Source organism: Silene latifolia, chromosome 9 (genome assembly GCF_048544455.1).
Source record: "Silene latifolia isolate original U9 population chromosome 9, ASM4854445v1, whole genome shotgun sequence".
Taxonomy (NCBI): Eukaryota; Viridiplantae; Streptophyta; class Magnoliopsida; order Caryophyllales; family Caryophyllaceae; genus Silene; species Silene latifolia.
Window position 1 is genome coordinate 69552794 of NC_133534.1, and position 9829 is coordinate 69562622.

Below are 9829 nucleotides of genomic sequence, written 5' to 3' on the forward strand. Positions count from 1 at the left end.
TTCACTATATTGTAGAGTGTTAGAGAAAATATATCATTCATATCACAAAATTATTTTAGTGAGACAAAAAATAATCTCTCTTCCTCTCCTCTTCTCTCAACCGGTTTTGAGAGCTCAAAACCAAACATTTTTGGTTCAAATTTTTCATAAGTTTAATATTATACTAGTATTCATAATATTAATTAGATTAAGTGTTAAAGCCTTGGGTATAAAGCTTGGGGAGAGATCTTATTCTTAGATCTTGTTCATCCATTGGAATAGCTCAAGAACAAGAAGAGAAAGGTGATCTCTCTTGTGCCCAATATAGCCGAAATATTGAATGTAAGGACATTATTTCTCTTCTCTTTTATTAATGTTTGCATGCATAAAATCCGTTTTAATTTTATGACAAATTAATTAGACATATATGAGTATGTTAAATATGTATATAGATCTACATTTCCTTCAAATGGCACTAACCGTTTCATGTCTAGGGGGATTACCTTGAGGTGGTAATTGCCCCTTTTGTCTTTGTGAGCTTGAAGATGCTAGTTGAGTTAATTGTGTTTCCAACATCTTGGTGTGAGCTAGAATGTTGTTGATGGTGGTGTCTTTTTCTTGGCTATCTTTTTGCATTTGAGTGAAAAATTCTTGTTGATTCTTTTGCATTTGGAGGACCGCTTTTTGGACATCAAAACCTTGGTCATTTTGGTGATTGTATGGATTTTGATTTTGGTAACCTTGGTTTTGATTGAAAAAGGGTCTTTGGTTTTGGTTTCTCATGGGTGGTGGAGTGTATGTTGTTTGAGGGTTTTGAACATTTTGGCTTTTGTATGAGAGATTTGGATGGAACTTGGTGTTTTCATTGTAAAAATTTGAATAAGGGGTACCACTTTTGTAAGCTTGGAAAGCATTAACTTGTTCGGTTGTTCCCCTACACTCACTTGAGTCATGACCCAAAGTTCCACAATTCTCACATATCCCGCTTGGGATTGATGAGGATGCCGTCATGGCATTGACATGATGCTTTGATGTTTTCGAGTTTTCCTCAAGTCTAGCCATAGCTTGTTCCAACTTCAAGTTGATTGTGTCAATGTGAGCACTAAGTTGAGCACCCAATTGAGTAACGGAGTCCACTTCATACTTTCCTCCTCTAGTAGCCTTGCGAGGTCTACTATATTGTGAATTATGGACCGCCATTTCCTCAATCTTGTTCCATGTTTGATTGTCATCAATTTCGGTGAACATTCCATTTGATCCCATATTGAGAATGTTCCTTGAATCTTCATATAAACCATTCCAAAATTGTTGCACTAAAAACCATTCGCTAAGTCCATGGTGAGGACATGAGCAACAAATACCTTTGAACCGCTCCCAAGCTTCATACAAAGATTCTTCATCCCTTTGCTTAAAACCCGTAATTTGAGCTCTTAGCATGTTAGTCTTTTCCGGTGGGTAGAATTTTTGTAGAAAGCTAGAGCCAACTTCTTCCAAGAATCTATTCCAAGGGTGGCCTTATCAAGGCCCTTCAACCATTGCTTTGCGGTGCCGATTAACGAAAAAGGAAATAAGACCCATCTTATTTGGTCTTGAGTCACGCCCGTTTGAGAGATAGCTTCACAATAATCGCAAAAGGTTTCCATATGAGAATGAGGGTCCTCACTAGGCATTCCCCCGAATTGGCTCCTCTCAACTAGTTGGATGAAGGCGGACTTGGCAATAAAATTACCGGTGAGATGTTGCGGTGTAGGAGTACCATTTGGTAGATCCTCCTCGGTGGGTATAGAGTGTGACGAGAATTTAGGCATTGTAGGTGGATTTTGTGGGATATTGTGTAATGGGTTCTCTTCTCCTTCTATTGCGAAAGGATTGACAAACTCACTAGTGGGTTGAACAACTTCACCAACACCTCTCAAATTCCTCCTAACAAGTCTCCTATTATTCGTCAAGGTTCTTTCGATTTCACGGTCAAAAGGTAACAAATCACTTTGTAACCTTCTAGACATGCAAAATATCAAACAACTAGAAAACAATTAGAACAAACCTTGAGGAGTTTTACTTCCCCAAGGTGAAAAAGACACAACTAAAAACAATAAAAGAAATCTAAAATCAATTAAACACCGTCCCCGGCAACGGCGCCATTTTTGATCGGAGCCATTTGGTGTTCACAATTAAGCATATGTGGTCGTTGGTCAATGGTCGATACAAAACACAATTTATACTTCACAAACAACTCTACAATTAGTAAAGAGGCAAGTAAAGGTCGGATCCCAAGGGACGGGTATTGAAATGAGAATTCTATTGTAACTAGTAGTGTCTAGGGGTGTCACAAATTGGGTTGATGTAGAAGGTTACTAAACTAAAATAACAATGAAAATAAACTAGCAAGATGAATAAAATAAGGGGTGTAAACAATTGATTAAAGGCACTAGGGTGTCATGGGTTCATAGGGGAATTATGGGATATGATCATACAAACATGTTCTCAAATTATAAGCAAGCAATTATTGTTGTGATGGATTGAGTTGGGTTATATCTTACAATCCTAGGAAAGTTTGGGTCCGGAGCCGAATCGATTAGATTGTACAACACCTACAAGTCGACTTAATCTTTCCTACTCAACACATGCATGGTCTAACAAGACTCGAGTTGGGTTATGTCTTACAAGTCTCATTGAAAAGATAGGAGATGATAGTAAATGCAAGGATTCATAGGCTTAGCATTTCATCAAATATAACATGTGCATGTATTAAGATCAAAACAAGCAAGCAAATAAGATATGAAAGCATATTGATTTAAGCATGAATCATTCCCCATGTTGGTTTCCCCTAATCACCCATTAAACCCTAGCTAAGAGACTACTCACTCATTATCATATTGATCATGCTAGCAAGGTTGTCAATCATACTAACAATATGAAACATGATGAATAAATGAAAGTAATTAACAATAATTAAAAAGGGATTAAGAGATTATACCTACTAATGATTCCAAAATAATAATGCAAAGAATAATAGAAGAACTTGATGATTGATGGAAGGTTGTCAATCTCCCAATAAACCCAATAATCTTCTAATTACCCAAAATAAAGGAAGAACAAGAGAGAGATTAAAGAACTAAAACTTGATTAATACTTGATTAATACTTGATTACAATATTAAAGAGAGATTTGATTGATATTAACTACTCTAAATATTGATAAGAAGAACATGCTCCTCTAATTAGACTAATGGGGTATTTATAGTGAAAATTAGGGAGGATGCATTAGGGTTAACTAAGGGCTAAACTAGTAATTACACTTTTTAAGTTGAGCAAGGAGAATCCGGTATTTTCTTAGAGAAGGGCTTCTCTTTTCGTAGCTTGAAGAATGAAAAACGTCTTTGCATCTTGAAATCCGTGCGGATTGGAGTCGGGACGGCCGGATCTGGTGAGGAATCCGAGCGGATTCAAGAGAGGGACGCTCGGATTGTCTTTGGGGAATCCGAGCGGATTCCAAGGAGGGACGCTCGGATTGTTGAGGACGGACGGATTGTTCGCAATCCGTTCGGATCGTTTGTCAGCTTCAATTCTTCTTCTTTTTCTTCCCTTTTCTTCATAAATTCCTTGGGGATTTCCTCGGGGACGCAAGGATCTTTTCTCAACATTGCTCTTCTACTATGATATGTACAAAGGCCTTCTAGTCTTGTCTCTCCTTGATGCTTGGTCATTGAATACAATCAATTTAGCCTCGTTTTGCCATGAAAATGCAAGATTCTTACTCCTTTCCTACCAAGGGATCAAAATCTCAAAGAATATGCAAAACAAAGAACTAAAGATAAGAAATGACCCAAATAGGCACTAAAAAGCATGGAAACAATGGTAATTCGGGGGCTAAATATGCGCCAATTATGGTCGCATCATTTGCATTAGCTCCTAACAAATCCTACCCGTGTTCATTTTAATTTGACTCCCTAGGTTCATTAGGTTTATTAGTTACAGGTTCCAAAATCGTCGCTATGATACCACTTTGTAACACCCCCATACACCAAGATGCCTTACTAATGATTCAAAGTCTTACCTCGCAAGTGAACGAGTTCGTTGCACTATTTAAGGGTCTAATCCGCAAGGAGCATAGGAGAGTACTAATTGTTTTAAGTCTTTGGTTTAGCTAAGTCGGTGAAAATTGAGTTATAATTTTAAACTAGTCAACTAAACTAACTAAGATAAAATGCAATTTAACTAATAAAGGAAAAAAAAAGCAAGTGAAATTAAAAGTTGTGATTCGATGTTAGAAAAGGCCTAGCTCGATTTCCCGAGCAACAATTTGAGTTTACTATTATGATTCCCTTTTTACTAGCTATTGGGGTGATACATAAGGAGGAGATGGCTCTAATTCGCCTAATACCCCCCTCTCGGGTTCGCATTAGGACACTTGTTCTCCCAACCCCCCTCCCTTTCGGTCTCGAAGGTCGGAATCCTAAGGTAGAGGCCCGACTACCCTAGAAACGTGCACTTCTCTAAGGTATCCTAGCATCTCCTAAGTGCATTAAGCTCTCATCATTTTCCAGGTCATCCAACTCCTTCTCTCGAAGGTCAAATTGAAACACTAGTCTAGAGGTGCCCTCCCTTGGTTTTCCCTTTCGGTCTCAACCTAGGTTATCAATAGGTCCAATTCTTGGGGACCCGGTTCCCGACCTAACCAACCCTCGTTGGTGGACAAGGGTCACAAACCAACATTACCCACAATTGACTCAATCATAAAAACAATCCTCTAGCCTACCTTTACTAATCCTCCCTAACAACTATTTTATGGGAATCAATTAAATAAACCACTCATGTTAGGGTTAAATCGAGTCCTAGTTAAAGGACTACTCACTAATCATAGTTATTAAGGCAAAACAAATGATAAAGACGGATACTTTAACCATGGACATGATGTAAAATTGATTTCTACTACTAAACATGCAATTAATTGTGTAAAAGGGGATTATCAACTAATTAAACTAAGATTTGGGTAGGAGAATGTAGAAAGGAACAAATTTTGTCACTACTAATCAAAGGTTCTAACTTTACTATAGCAACACCACCAAACAACATGAAAAAGATGAACAAGAGAGAGAGAGAGAGAGAGAGAGAGAGAGAGAGAGAGAGAGAGAGAGAGAGAGAGAGAGAGAGAGAGAGAGAGAGAGAGAGAGAGAGAATTCTATCCTAACAACAAATGAAAGGAATTCAAACACAAACTACCAATTTCTAAACTAAGGAAGGAAACACATGTAAACAAATGTACAAAAGAAACAAAGAGAACAGAGAATTACACCATAGGAAGGGAAACGATTAGAATTGCTTAGATCCCAAAAGACGGATTACAAAAGATGGAAACTTGTAGTACTTTAAGGATTAATTAAACTAATTAATAGATAGAAAAATAATACGAATAAATTGAGAATTTTTCTATTTTATTCTACCCATCTAATCTCTCCAACGATGCGTCTCTATAATGTCTTTTTTATACCCCCCTCTCTCTCTCTCAATAATCTCATCCCTCCCCCAAATGTCACACACGACACACACTTCCAAAGTTCATTTGTCTTCTTCTGCCAAAAGCCAAAACACCTTCCTCCGAGATTGTACCCGACAGGGTAACAATACACCCGCCCGGGTATAACTTCACCCGACCGGTCATCATTTCGTCTCTCGGCAGTACGATTCACCCGATTGCTGCAAATGTGCTAATTGTTGGTTCTATGGCTAAACTGAATTGGTGATGGCGGCGAGGGAGCAGAGGAGGCAAGATGAGACGGAGTTGTTGCTTCGGATCTGCACGAAGCCATGGTGGCTAATTTCTGGGCTGCTGATTGATGGCGGTGTGGACACTGGCCCACGGGAGCGCTTGGGGGGAGAACAAGCTTTTGCATTTGTGGAGTCGCCACCAATTTATTGTGGAAAATTGGAAACCGTTTGAATACCTCGTGTCATTTCAAGACACAAAGTAGTGACATAGACACCAAGAACTCGTTACTCTTAGCATTCTATGTCTAGAATGATCTCGTGGATGCCAATGAACACGGATGTTCACAGAGATCTGGAGTAAGGGGTGAGGGTACGTATTAGGAAGCTCTTTTGATCGAACACCTAATCCCGCCCGCCTCGATAGCGGCCTCTACTAATTATTAGGGAAAATCGTTTATACTCGATATATTGTCGATTATATGCATGCAATGCAACATCCAACGTTTTAATCCTAGCATGTGAAGAATTAGACTAAGTCGGTAAACAATTAATTTAATCATACAATTGATGTCAAAGTAGGGATTTAAGTGCAATTACATGTGAAGACATACAAGTGATACAAGAACTATAAAATACAATAATGAATACAATAAAGGAAAATTACAATAATTACATCGGATTAGATGATGTATGTCGAAAATACCTTTAAAACGGGTGGTTTTTAGAAAAAAAAAAGAATAAATAAATAAACAAACAGATTAAGGGTGATAATACAATTAATAGTTAATTAAATACGTAATTAATAAACTAGGTCAAAGCAGAAACAGGAATTCAGAGACAGAAATCAACCAGGAACAGGCGCAGCAGAGCTGCGTCCCTTGGAAGAGGCGCAGCAGTTGCTGCGTCTGTTCCTTGGCTCAGTTCTGGCCGTGAAGCCGGAATTGCAAGTCGCTAACGTTCGTTGGTTAATTTAATGATTGATTAATATTATTTACTCGGATGGAAGTGATTAATAGATTATTTACATATGATTGACGGTCATGAAGCAATAAACATGGATGAAAACTAATTAGAACGAATTATTTACAAGATTAAAAGGGTTAATTAGTGAATTGAACAAACTAATTAGGTTAAATATGACGAATTAATGATGGACTAATGATGAATATGAATAGGTAAGAATATATCAAAGGTCGAGTTCCAGAAACCCAATATGAATGAATCGAATTTCTACAACCCGGTTTGACTTTAATGACGAAAACCCGCAAATATTGGTTATTTGGGATTTGAGTCGGGATTTAATGATAAATTATATGCTAATGATGATGAACAACATGTTAAATTATCATGTGAATGAAATAAGAACAAATAAAGACGAAAGAAAACAAAAGGACGAAACCAACAGAAGACGAAGGAAGAAGAAGAAGAAGAGTAGCAGGAACGGCGGCAACCTCAGGAAGAGGCGCAGCAAGTGCTGCGTCCTTTCCAAGAGGCACAGCAGTTGCTGCGTCCCTTCTTGACGTCTGTCTCCTGTTAATCCGTAAAAAGAGTTTGAACAAAGGGTTTTAGAAATCGGTTTTAATTGTATTTTCGACATAAATCTTACAATATGATTGCAACAATAAAGAAAAATAAATAAAAGAGAGATTTACACCCTCAGACTTACATGTTTGACTAAACGAGATGAACTAAGTTAACGTTTAGTGATGCTCGACTCGAATGTAGACGAAAGTGCCCTCGTCAGAGGAATTAAACCGATTGATTAAGTTGATTGATTGTGGAGTTGGTCAAATTGGTCGGTCATGCAAAACGAGGCTGGTACTCAGAAGGATCCGAGCTTACGTGGTCGAAAGTTCAAGCACGTAGACGCCAAAAAGTAAGAACGTGGTCTAGAATGCAAAGGGAGAAGAGAAGGGCGGACACTCGCATGAGAAATATGTGAGACCGAAGGTCTCTATTTATACTAATCACATAGAGGAAGTAGGGTTTTCGGAGAAACTTTGGAAGTGAATCTCGGAAAGATATGAAAAGATACGAAAAAATACGCAGAAAAGGACTTGGGAAGAGGCGCAGGAGGCACTGCGTCTCTTGGAGGCGCAGCACTTGCTGCGTCCTTTTCCAAGTGGTTTCCTCCTGCGGAAGAAAGATTTCTGTGTTTAGTTTATGGAATAACGGAATAATTTTGTTTTCCTTAATATTTTGTGTGAATATTACGGGAAATTGTTTGCCAAAGATTAAAAGATTTATAAAATATGGAATAGAAATATCCGGAACATTCCAGAACATTCCGACTCGGTTTCAGAAAATGAAGACGGTTTTATGACCCGGACTCCAAATGTACTCAAATTACTGCCAAAACGACCGTATCGGCACATAGATGACAATTAAGAGGTAAACATAAATGTTGAGAGATCACTTGATGATAAACTTACGAACTGTCACAAATCGTTCCGCGTACCAAACATGCGGCCCAATCATCACTGGGTGGTTTGCGGGAGGTGCAGAAATGAGGTATCTACAGAGCCCCCACTTTGACTGAGGCTTGGACAAGGCGAAAGTCAAAGTATAGCCATCAGGTCAATCGAAGATTACAACCTGACGACTATAGCGACGCGAGGCGGCTCAAGGGGTCTGAGCCAAGGACCTGTCGTCGGGAACATTTTAGAGCCTGTCGACTATCGGGGAGGGTCGTTTAAAGTCCATTAGACTACGTAAGGAGGCTTGCCAGCCATAAGAAGAGATCATACCTGAAATTCTTTGAAACTCCAGGGGAAACAAAACGCGATATTGGGAGAAGACAGCAGGACACAGTCTAGAACTGCTGGGAGAAATCTGCTTGTATTCGGCTTCAAACAAACTTCAGAAGGACTTGGGGTCGATGTTGATCTCCATGTCTCGAGAGGGAGTGACTATCGGTCTTGAACTCTCGTTGGGGGAACATAATCGGGAACTGATCTCCATGTCTCGAGAGGGAATGTCTATCCGTGTACTCTCACTAGGGGAACATAATCGGGAACTGATCTCCATGTCTCGAGAGGGAAAGTCTATCCGTGTACTCTCGCTGGGGGAACAGGATAAAGGTGTGTCGAAACACCTGTCAAAGAAGGAACGCTCATTGTGACAAGCTAGGTCTTGGATAAAAATTAGGCGATAATTTGTTGTTGGCTTGGAAGACGTGAATCCGGGCGAAGAATATACGTCAAACAGACCAAATATGTGATATAGCATCAAGGAAGAGGCGCACCAAAGATGGGCCCACAAAATAACGAACTCATAACGAATTTTTGAAATTCGTATGAAGGGAAGCTGAGGAAGAGGCGCAGCAAGAGCTGCATCCCTTGGAAGAGGTGCAACACCTGCTGCGTCTATTCCTGGGTGTGTCTTTTCTGCGTAAAAACCCGATGAAACAGAGGGTTCATTTCATTTGTTTCGAAACATAAAATCTCAATTACTCTCTCAAATTCTAACCATTTCCGTCAAAATTTGATCCAAAAGTTTGCATTTGCCATGACTAATCGAGGTATGTGTATCAATGTTGCATTTATCTTGCGTATTTGATCAAATGGGACCGACAAAATTAGGGTTTTCGACCCTAATTAGTCGAAAATTTGGGGCTTTTTCCCCAAATGATTTTGCCTTGCAAAATTGACTTTGTAAATGGCTAATTGGTAATATAAGGATCATAACCATGTATTTGTTTCGAATTTTCGTTGAGTTTTGTACATTTGAGTGAAATTGAGACGGTTTCACAGCTAAATCGTAAATCGCTTCGAAAATAGCCTTAGGATTGCCCATTTACGACGAAACTCAATATTTGGAACCCTTGTATGATGGGTAAACTTCCTACCATCTCGAAATTTTGGTTTGTGGCGGCTTTTTCAGGACACTTTTCTAGGGCATAATCGCCGTTATAACGAAATGCTGCCGAAATTCCGACTCGAACCCATGACTAGGCTTCAACTTAGGCTTGACTTGACCCAAATTACCACATGAGTGGACGGGTTTGTGGGAAAATTGCCAAAGATGGCGAGAAAAGATCGATTTCGGAGCTCCGAAAACTCGAAAATCCCCTAATCAAGGCTTGTCGTCACTTGATGCGGCCTAAATTTACCTTAATTCTGCAGGTGACGAGGCTTCTACGT

At 39.2% G+C, this 9829-nt stretch overlaps 1 non-coding gene across 1 annotated transcript; it reads left to right on the forward strand.

The window, feature by feature from the left end:
- The first annotated feature begins 1309 nt into the window (after nucleotides 1-1309).
- On the forward strand, nucleotides 1310-1416 carry LOC141602743 (small nucleolar RNA R71). Its single transcript, XR_012524655.1, has one exon. It is a non-coding gene; the product is annotated as a small nucleolar RNA R71 (small nucleolar RNA).
- The last annotated feature ends 8413 nt before the right edge of the window (nucleotides 1417-9829 follow it).